The sequence below is a fragment of the Nicotiana attenuata genome, chromosome 7, assembly GCF_001879085.1.
Source record: "Nicotiana attenuata strain UT chromosome 7, NIATTr2, whole genome shotgun sequence".
Classification (NCBI taxonomy): Eukaryota; Viridiplantae; Streptophyta; class Magnoliopsida; order Solanales; family Solanaceae; genus Nicotiana; species Nicotiana attenuata.
The window spans coordinates 40,558,748-40,569,231 of NC_031995.1; the positions used below are offsets into that span (position 1 = coordinate 40,558,748).

The 10,484-nt window shown below is 40.8% G+C and overlaps 1 pseudogene; it reads right to left on the reverse strand.

Moving 5' to 3' along the window:
* The window catches only part of LOC109229988, a 37,232-nt pseudogene extending 32,525 nt beyond the window's left edge, over nucleotides 1-4,707 (reverse strand).

Here is a 10,484-nt window from a genome sequence, read left to right on the forward strand (position 1 = left end):
GTTGTTCCCCCAATTATTGTTCCCTTGTTGTTGATTTCCCCAATTGCCTTGGGATCTCCATTGTTGTTGTTGGTTGGAAGAATTTCCCCTTTGGCCTTGATAGTTGTTCACGTATTGCACTTCTTCATTCTGCTCATCATAACCATCATCTTAGAACCTACCACTGTCTTGGTCATATTGATCCGAACTCCCTTGGTTTTGTTGGCCTCTTTGCCTTCTTTTGTTCACTAGCATATTGACACCCTCTATAGCTTTTACTTGTCGAGGAGCTTGAACCTACTGTAATTGTGCCTTTGCTAACTGGTTCATTGTTGTTGTAAGTTCTGCTATTGCCTGTCCATGATCATGAAGCTCCTTGTGCAAGTGAATGACCGTGGGGTCACCCTGTGGCACATTTTCTCTGCTTTGCTAAGCGGAAGAAGTGTTCGCCATCTCATTAAAATATCTCACACGCTTGATCATACGGTGTGTTCATGAAGTTGCCCCCGACGAGTTGGTTCACTATGCACTGGTTAGTGGTGTTAATGCCCCGGTAGAAAGTCTATTGTATCATTGCCTCAGTCATATCAATGTTGGGACACTCTTTTACAATAGTCCGGTACCTCTCCCAAATTTCATGCAATGGTTCGTTGGGCTCCTGTTTGAAAGCTAAGATTTCATCCCTCAAAGTTGCCATGTGCCCCGGCGAGAAAAATTTTGCAATGAATTTGTCCGCCAACTCATCCCATGTATGGATGGAGTGGTTGGGGAGTCTCTCTAGCCAATCTAGTGCCTTCCCTCGAAGAGAGAAAGGGAATTGTCTCAACCGCAAGGCATCCTCGGACACGTTCGTTTGCTTGCTTCCCCAGCATGTATCAACAAAACCCTTAAGGTGCTTGTAAGCGTTCTGATCGGGAGCACCTATGAAATACCCTCATTGTTCCAAGAAGGTCATCATCACATTGGTAATTTGAAAATTGCTCGCCCGGATCCGGGGTGGGACAATTGCACTAACATATCATTGGTTGGGAAGCACCCGAGGAGCCGCTCTTGGAGGTGGCGGGGGAGGGTCTGGAACATTATCATTGGCATTGGCCTGGCGACCTCGCCTTTGTCCTTGAGGTACAAGAGGCACCTCATCTTCACCGATGTCATCAACCTCCACCCCCGGAACCACGTTTCCAAGAGGATCACTGTTGTTGTTTGCCGCCATATTGTACCTGAATTGGCGTCACATGCAAGTTAGTATCACGGAAGGAAAGAAAAATAATACACAAAACTATTTAGATAGATAGCCAAAACCGTTAGCTCCCCGACAACGGCACCAAAAAGTGATCGGTGCCAACCCTACACCACTATGGAGTGGCGAGAGAGGTCGATGTAGCTTTTACCCGAAAAGGTCGAGATCGAATCCACAGGGAGCTAGATTTGGGAATTGGATTCCTATCTAAACTAGCAATGCTTAATGCTCTTAATTACGCTTCCAATCATAATTATTTGCTTTTTACTTCTAATATTATACTACTGAGATGCTAAATTAAACTAAGAATAATTGCTTGAAAGGTTTTCTAAATAGGTAACGAGGCACTACGGAAGTGACTTTCCCCTAGGTGAATACTTGACGGGTTCTAAAGTCAAAGGCAAAGTTGTTATGTTTGGGATCGCGATATAGCCAATGCACGACACTACTCACTCTATACCTCACGGTAGCTTGAGTGACTTTGCCCTAATTGAGTTTCTCAAGACCAATTGGGTGTCGAATTTATGCAAGCAATGTAGGCTCAAGTCGGGTATTACTATCTCTAGATTTAACCCTTTAATTGGGGCTATCAATCTCTTGAGTACGCCCCAATTCCTTGTTGGACTGATTACCTAGACTTAAGCTCTCTTTCTCAAGAAGAGCCCAAGTCAAAAAGGCACAAACTAGTGTTTGCAACCACTAATCCAACATAGAAAACACAAATCAGTCCAAATATCAACCACCCATAAACATCTAAGCCTTAAAACACAAGACCCATCAAATACCCACACTAGGGTTGAGCCACAACCCTAGCTAATGGGTCTAGCTACTCATAATAATGGAAGAAAACAGATAATTAGATGAAGAATAACCCATATAATATGTTTACAAGCTAATAATTGAAAATTCAATGACAAACCCACTATAAAATTACTCAAAATAGTCTAAAATCGTCGTTCACATGCTCAGTTAAAAGTTAGATATCCTAAAAATCTAAAAAAGAACTATTTATACAAGGCCGAATTTTCTAGAGAAAAATACCCCTGCGGAGGTACCGTGGTCGCGATGGCTTTTTAGCTTGACTTTTGAGTCTCTGAATCTGGCCACCGCGGACCGCGAAAAACGTACCGCGGCCGTGGTGGCTTCACTGCGGTCCGCACAAAATGGACTGCGGCCGCAGTGACTTCCAACTTCCAGATTTCCAACTCTCTAAATCTCCTCACCGCGGAGCGCACAAAATGAATTGCGGCCGCGGTGAGGCCACTGTGGTTGGCACAAAATGGTCTGCGGCCGCAGTGCTTAAACTTCCAAAATTTGCATCACTCTGATCTTTTCCAACGCGGACCGCACTAAATAGACTGCGGGCGCGGTAGATCTTCTGCGGCTGCAGTGGATTTTATGTTGCAGTTGTGCCTTGCCTTGTTCTTGGTACTTGTGCAAGTTTTACTCCTTTTTAAGCTGATTTTGACTACTTGTCACTTTTTTGACCAAATCCTGCAAACAAGTACAACATGTAAGCCTTTTGGACTATTTGTATACATTCTTAATCAAAACTCAAGTAAAAAGGAGTGTAAAATGAACTAGAATCCCTAGTTATCATTGTTCCAAGCTTTCCCACATCAGATCCGATAAAGTATTTGATATTCCCACGTTTGGTTATCTTACATCATTGTCAGAGGGAGAATCATCCACCTCGTTGTAAACTTGGGTGAATTATTCTCTTCATTTACAGCTATTGCCATTCATCATATTTATTGCTCGTCCTCATTCCCTCATTCATTCACAAGAATACCATTAAACCTCCTTTTGGCTTTTAATAGCTTTAAATACAGTTTCTAAATTATTACTACCCATCAATCTTGGATCTAGGACTTATTATATTTATCTAGAATTTACCTATTATCATTTACTTAATTAGTTTAATAAGAAGGCTTAACACTTTTGGTCAAACAATACCAAATACCAACATAACAAAGTTTAGAATTATCTGGACTGAAGAACACCATTTCGAAGGTTCCACCAGTTGAAGTAATAGTGTCATCACCATCTTTCGGAAAATGGGTTGTAGTTATGGTATCTGTAGCGCCAAAACTCTGGTGGATGGTATACAACAAGTAGATGAGAAAGAATATGTAAAAAATTTCCCTTAGTAATGCCTTCATGCTTCAAAATCCAATGAATGATTCTCGTTCGTGTCACATCCATGGCGTAGAAACTCTAAACCACATCCAGTTCATTTTACTATTGGAGTACTATATATAAGAGAGGAACAATCAGCCGTGCTCTCAGTCAACCTGGCTGCTTGTTGTTATTAAATTCATTTTGAGTGCACTTTGATCATTCCGAGGTTGATGCTTTTGTAGTGGTGCCACAAAAATTTTCACCAAGAAAAGTCAAAATATACAAGAAGTTAAGGGGAATTAATTATATATACATACAAAATATTACATATTTACAAAGTATAATTTTTCGATAAAGAAATATCAATTGACAGTCAAAATATAAAGAAGTAAATACACGAATAAGACAAGAGGAATCAATACACATTCACGCCACTGATTTATCAGTTTTTGCATTGTTTGCGTATTGCTATTACAATGTGAAGCATGGGACCGGAAGGAAATTTCTTTGCAATTATATCTGAATTGAACAAACTTATAATTGGCTGAAAAAGAATTTTACTGTAATTCCCTATAAAACTTGAGTGCCTTAACCAATTGCCTTTTAATAATATCGTCGGTCATCTCTGTGACGTCGGCCCCACTTTACCCAGTATCTTTTATTTGTATTCTCCGGCCAGAAGTTTGGGCGAAACCATAAAGAACTGATTTGCGATTAGTGTCTCCACTTCTTTATCCATACTGTTACAGGGACAATTTTTCGAAAACGGCACTGCACGGCAGTAGCCCGACTCTCAAGTCACTCAGTCTTACTTTTTCGCACGTAGTTTTATACTTAGAATTATTTCAGACTTTGCAAAACGTAAGCAACACACAGTAATACGGGTAAAACTCAATCTTTATTCAATTATAAAGGACACTCAGTTACATATGCTTACTTGCCTTAAACTAATGAAATACAACAATATAAAGGGGGCTGCCTATAGCAGATTACAAGGGGCAGTTACATAGGGGTAGTTACACCGCATGCTTGGCACATGCCAAGCCTAAAAATATGCATACAACACTTAGCCACGTTCTGAAATCACTTCCCATGAAATGAACCTATGTTCAACACATTGGCCAACTGCAACATGTGCATTGCACATGGCTATACTTCCCCAGCACTTACACAACACACTCCTTCACAGTCACATGACATGCTCACTTGTTCCTCAGCTTTGCCCACACTTTGTCTTCTGCTTGCATTTCCTTGTCTCTGGACCATGCGTCGCCCATAAGCTTATGACAATGTATTGTCAGTACCTTTGTTGTCCCATTGATCCGCACGCATGCCTTAGTCAAGTGCCATGCGCCTTCATTTGCCATAGCCGTCTGATGATAGGCTATAATTGCATATTTTAGTCGCTTATTACACTCGAATTTACTGCACTTTAATTGAGTTTGCGCTTTAATCGCTAGTGTTTTGCACTAATTGTGTGTTTTATGCCTTGTAGGTGTAATTCCGAGCTATATAGATGTTATGGATGAATTTAAGTGATTTGAAGCTTTGAAGTCTGAGTAAAATCTCAAGGAATTAAGTCGGGATCGTGTTTCGGGGGTCAAATTTGATAATTAAGTACGAACGAAGACTTGAGGAGGCACATTGCGCACTGTCTAGTAAAATAGACATAACGTTTTGCTCAGAACTCCATTGTGGCTCCACAATATATGGTTGGAAAGCTAACTCAAGGGGCTACAACTTTCATGTTTTACGTTTTTCAAAATTCCGAACGGAACAGGGTAAAAAACCGCGGTTCCACCGCAACCGCGGCAGAACCGCGGTAAAAGATGGTCGCGGACAACTGAAGAATCAGAAGGCATGTTTGGCCGCGGCTCCACCGCGACCGAGGCAAAACCGCGGCAGGAGGCGGAAATTTCAGGGACTTATGTGCAAAACACGGGATTTTAAGCCCTAAACCCTATATTAAACCAAGGAAGCCGGCCAAGAAAGGGAGGGGGACATATTTTGGACATAGATTCGACCTAAGGAGGAAAGAACACATTGGGAGCAAGGCGAAGAATTCTTCTACGAGTTTTTCCTTCCTCTTCCTATTTTTCATTGTTGGTTATGACTTTTAGTATTGTAGTTTTACATACTATTATGAACAGCTAATTTGTTATCTAGAGTTTTGATAGAACCTTTTGTAGGATAAATTCTTGTTATGTTTTTATATAATTGAGCCATAGCTTTTCTCTATTTGTTCAACTACGTTTATATTGTGGTTGGTTGAAGAGCTCTCAATTAGCTGTGCCTATTTAGTATGCATAACTCGGGAGAGAGTGCATATTTAGGTAATTGTTAAACAACACCACTCCCAAAGTATATGAGGGATCAATAACCGAGGGTTTAAAGGCGGGATTAGGGATAACGAAGCCTTGGGTGCGATCTGAAGTGAGCTGTATAAAAAGCCAGCTAGCGTAGCTCGGGAGAGCGCGTCTAGTAAATTGTCGTAATTAATCGGGAGAGATTTACGGTAATAAGAGTGCTCATGATCGGTAGAGAATACTTAGGCGAAATTATAGAAGACATAGCGGGAAGGATTCCGACAATAGGGGAAATCATAACTCTAGACCTGCTTAATCTTTTCTCTAACCCTCAGTGTCGTTAGTTGTTAATTTACTATTTTAATTTGTTAGTTAATTAGTTAAACACAAGAATCTTAATATCTATAAGTTAGGAATTGTTCAAGCTTGTCTTCTTGGTGATAGTGAACAGCTGTAGCTAAACCTTAGTTCTTTGTGGGATTCGACTACGGACTTGTAAACCGGATTATATTTGCAGCGACCGCTTAGTCCTTTTTATAAGGCATAGTTGGGCGTGATCACCATTACCGACAATCAAGGCTGCCTTGTCATCACCCAAGTCACCTTGTCTAGCTGACCTGCCTAAGTCCATGCACTAACTTAGGGATACTCCCAACTCCGCAAAAATTGCTTGCCAATACCCGCACGAACCTATGCCAAGGAGCAATGTACAAGCCCTTGACATTGGTTATGCCCGACATCTGTCATGTCTCAATATTAGGGGCTAACAAACCACCCCCACTAGTTGAACATGACGTCCTCTTCGAGACTGACTTCAAGTAGTCCTCTATTTGTTGTTCATATTGCCACAATAAAGCACCCTTTTCCCAAGTCGCATCTACCTCGTGCTTTCCCTTCCACTAAATTAGAAATTCTATCCGCCTATTTTTCTTATGCATCCCAAGAACTATTTGGTCAACAATCTTCTCAATTTCTTCCTCAAGCTGAGTGCGCACCTCAGGAGGAGCTCTCTTTGTTTTGTGCCTGTACGGATCTTCAGGATCTTCAACATAAGGCCTTAGAAAACTCACGTGGAAAGTCTGATGAATCTTCATTCTTTCAGGCAGCTTCAATGGTAAGCAACTTCACCCACCTTTTCAGCAACTTCGAAAGGACCATCATACCTTGAAACCAAAGCTCTATGTCTAACCCGGCTATCAATCTTTTTCCAAATCTGCGAACTAAGCTTTAAGAGCACTTTGTCACCTACTTGAACTCCAATGGATGCCTATTCTGATCAGCATAGTTCTTAATTCATTTTTGTGCCTTTTTCAAGCTATCTGTTGCTTCTTCCATCACAGCTTGTCTATCCCAACCATAGCGGTAAGCGGCTGGACATTTACCCCCAATTTTCTGTTGTGCAATCGCCGTTGGTTTAGAAAGCTGCTTCCTCAAAACGATCTCAAACGATCTCCGTTGCTGACGACTTGTGCAACTTATAAAAGAATTGTGCACAGTCTAATAAGTCTGTCTAGTTTCGTTGACTAGCAGTCACAAAATGCCTCAAGTATTCTTCCAAAAAATGGTTTATTCTCTCGGTTTGGCCATCAGTTTGGGGATGGTTCGTCGAAAACTTCAAGTTCGTACCCATCAAGTTGAACAAATAAGTCCAGAACTGGCCTGTAAATTGTGCATCCTTGTCACTAATCACATCCTTTGGCATTTCGAAATATTTAACCACATTCTTGAAGAATAACTCTGCAGCAACCTTTGAAGGACATTCTGTTGGGGCAGCAATGAAAACAGCATACTTAGAAAACCTATCAACCACAACCATGATTGAAGACGACCCATTAACCTTAGGGAACCCATTGATAAAATCGATAGAAACAGATTGCCACGTTTCTTCTGGAATAGGCAGAGGTTGTAGCAAACCCGCCTCCTTCTTCCGCTCGGTTTTGTCAAGCTGACACACAAGGCAACTCTTTACATAGGCTTCCACATCATGCTCCATCTTGGGCCAAAAGTAGTATCGGGACAGTAGAGCCATCATCCTTTCAATTCCTAGATGAGCAGGCCAAAGAGTATCATGCGTCTCTTTCAATAGTTCACGACGCAATCCATCACCAAGTGGCACCACGATTCTCCCACCTTTGAAATAAAGGAGATCTTCCTCGATCCAGTACTGCCTTATCGTCCCTTTCCTCACATGATTCATTGTTTGATGTACGATGGATCATTAGCAGCACACGACTTGATTTTATCAAGAAAATCAGATTCAAGTCGAGTAATGCAATAAACAGCCACAATCACCTCTTTCCGGCCCAATGCATCTGCAACTTGGTTATGTTTTCCTAGCTTGTGCTCCTATATAAAATCTATTCTGCCAAGAATTCTTGCCGACGTGCCAGCTTTGGACAGCTTTTTCTGTGTCTTGAAAAATGTATTAGACACATTATCCGTCCTCACAACGAATTTAGTTACCAGTAAATACACCCGCCAAATCTGCAAGCAATGAATCACATCAACCATTTCTTTCTCATGAGCCGAATACCTTTGCTCCGCTTCATTTAATTTCCTACTTTCAAACGCCAGTGGGTGGCCTTTTTGTACCAAGGCACCTCTAACAGCCTTGTCGGAAGCATTAGTATGAACTTCAAAGGGCAGTTCAAAATTCGAAAGTCGCAAGATAGGTTCTGAGGCAATGGCTTCTTTCAGCATATCAAACGCACCACATCATTTTTCAGACCAAGCCCACCTAACATTCTTCTTCAACAAATCAGTCAAAGGAGCACCTTTCTTTGAATAGCTAGCAATGAATTTCCAATAATAATTAGCTAATCCAAGGAAATTCTGAAATCTTTCACAGAACTAGGCGCCTGCAACTCCACAACGACCTGCACCTTTTTCAGGTCCATCCGCACTTGATTTTGGCTCACCAAGTGCCCAAGAAATTTGATCTCCCGTTTAGTAAACTCACATTTTTCCATCTTCACATAAAGTTGGTACTCCCTCAAACAAGTCAGCAACTTAATCAAGTGTGACATATGTTCATCCAAGGTCCGACCATAGATAACAATGTCGTCTAAGTAGACAACAAAAAAATCATCCAAGTACTCATATAGCACATCATTCATCAGGTTGAAAAAAGTAGCAGAGGCATTTGTCAATCCAAATGGCATAACAAGGAATTCATATGAGCCATACCTCGTAACACATGTAGTTTTAGACTCATCACCTTCAGCTATCCGTACCTGCCAATAACCAGACCTTAAGTCAAGCTTCATGAAACAGCAAGCCTTGCTCAATCTGTCCATCAAATCTTGCACGGAACCGGATATTCGTTCTATACAGTCACTTTGTTCAACTCCCAATAATCAACACACATCTGAAGCGTCCTGATAGTAGCCTATATTATGCGATGTAGATGTTATTTATGCTCTAAGTTAACCATATTTTATTGATATTTTAAGTGCTAAATATTAACAAAATGCTCTAATTGAGGTTTTTATGCTTTGTCGGAGGAGGATATAGACAGTTTTGGGGTCAAATATGTAAATACAAGACCAATCGAGAAGAGCCCGGATGAAAACGAGCAAGAAAAGGCAAAGAAAAACTGGGCAACGGTCCACCGCGACTGCGGTAGGGTCGCGGCTGGAACGCGGTGGAAAAAGGCGCAAAATAGAATAGTCTAAAACGACCGCGGTCTGACCGCGGTTGGCCCGCGACCGCGGTCGATCTGGAGAAGGCCGAGAAAGTCCAGGGTCTAAAGTGTAAAGCGTGAGGAACTTATCCTAACCCTATATAAACTCAACAAACTCGCCCAAGTCAAAAAAAGAAGCTTGTTTTTAGACCTAAGGAGGCTAAGGAGACCGGGGATTCGACGTAAGGAGTCAAGAACACACTGGGAGCAAGGCGGAGAATTCTTCTACGAGTTTTTCACTTCCTTCTTCCTATTTCCATTAATGGTTATGAATTCTAGTATTGTGTTTTTGCATACTATTATGAATAGCTAATTCGTTTTCTGGGGTTTTGATGGAACCTTTTGTAGGATAAATACTTGTTATGATTTTATATAATTGAGCAGTTGGATTTCTCTACTTGTTTAACTATGTGTTTGTTGATGTTGATTGAATGGCCATCAATTGACTGTGCCTATTTAGAGTGTACAGCTCGAGAGAGAGTACATATTTAGGTAGTTGTTGAACAACGTCACTCCTAACGTATGTGAGAAATCAATACATTGGGTTTAAAGGTAGGTTTAGAAATAACAAAGCCTTGATGTGGTCATAGTGAGCCGTTAGATGAAGCCAACTAGCGTAGTTCGAGAGAATAAGTCTAGTAAATTGTTGTAGTTGCTCGAGAGAGAATTACGACACCTAAAGTTCTCACGATCAGTAGAAAATACATTGGCGAATTTGTAGGGAACATAGCTGTAAGGATTCCGACAATTGGGGAAATCATAACTCTAGACCTCCTTAATTTAGTCTCCAACCCTTTGTCTCGTTAGTTGATAATTTTATCGCTTTGTAGTAATTACTAGTTAATTAGTTAGAAATATAAATCTCAATCTTTATAATTTAGAAAATTATTCAAACTTGTCTTCTTAGTGACATTAAACAGATATAGCTAAGCCTTAGTTCTCTGTGGGATTCGACTCCGGACTTTTAGACCGGATTATATTTGCAGCGACCACTTATCCTTTTTAGGACTAGAGTTGGGCGTGATTAAATTTTGCGTCGTTGCCGGGGATCTAACGGTGTAGTTGTAGCTGTATATATTGCTAGGGTTCGAGTTTGAACTTTTATTTTGTTTTTTTTTTGTTTTTTTATTTTTATTTTATTATAACTAATGATTTG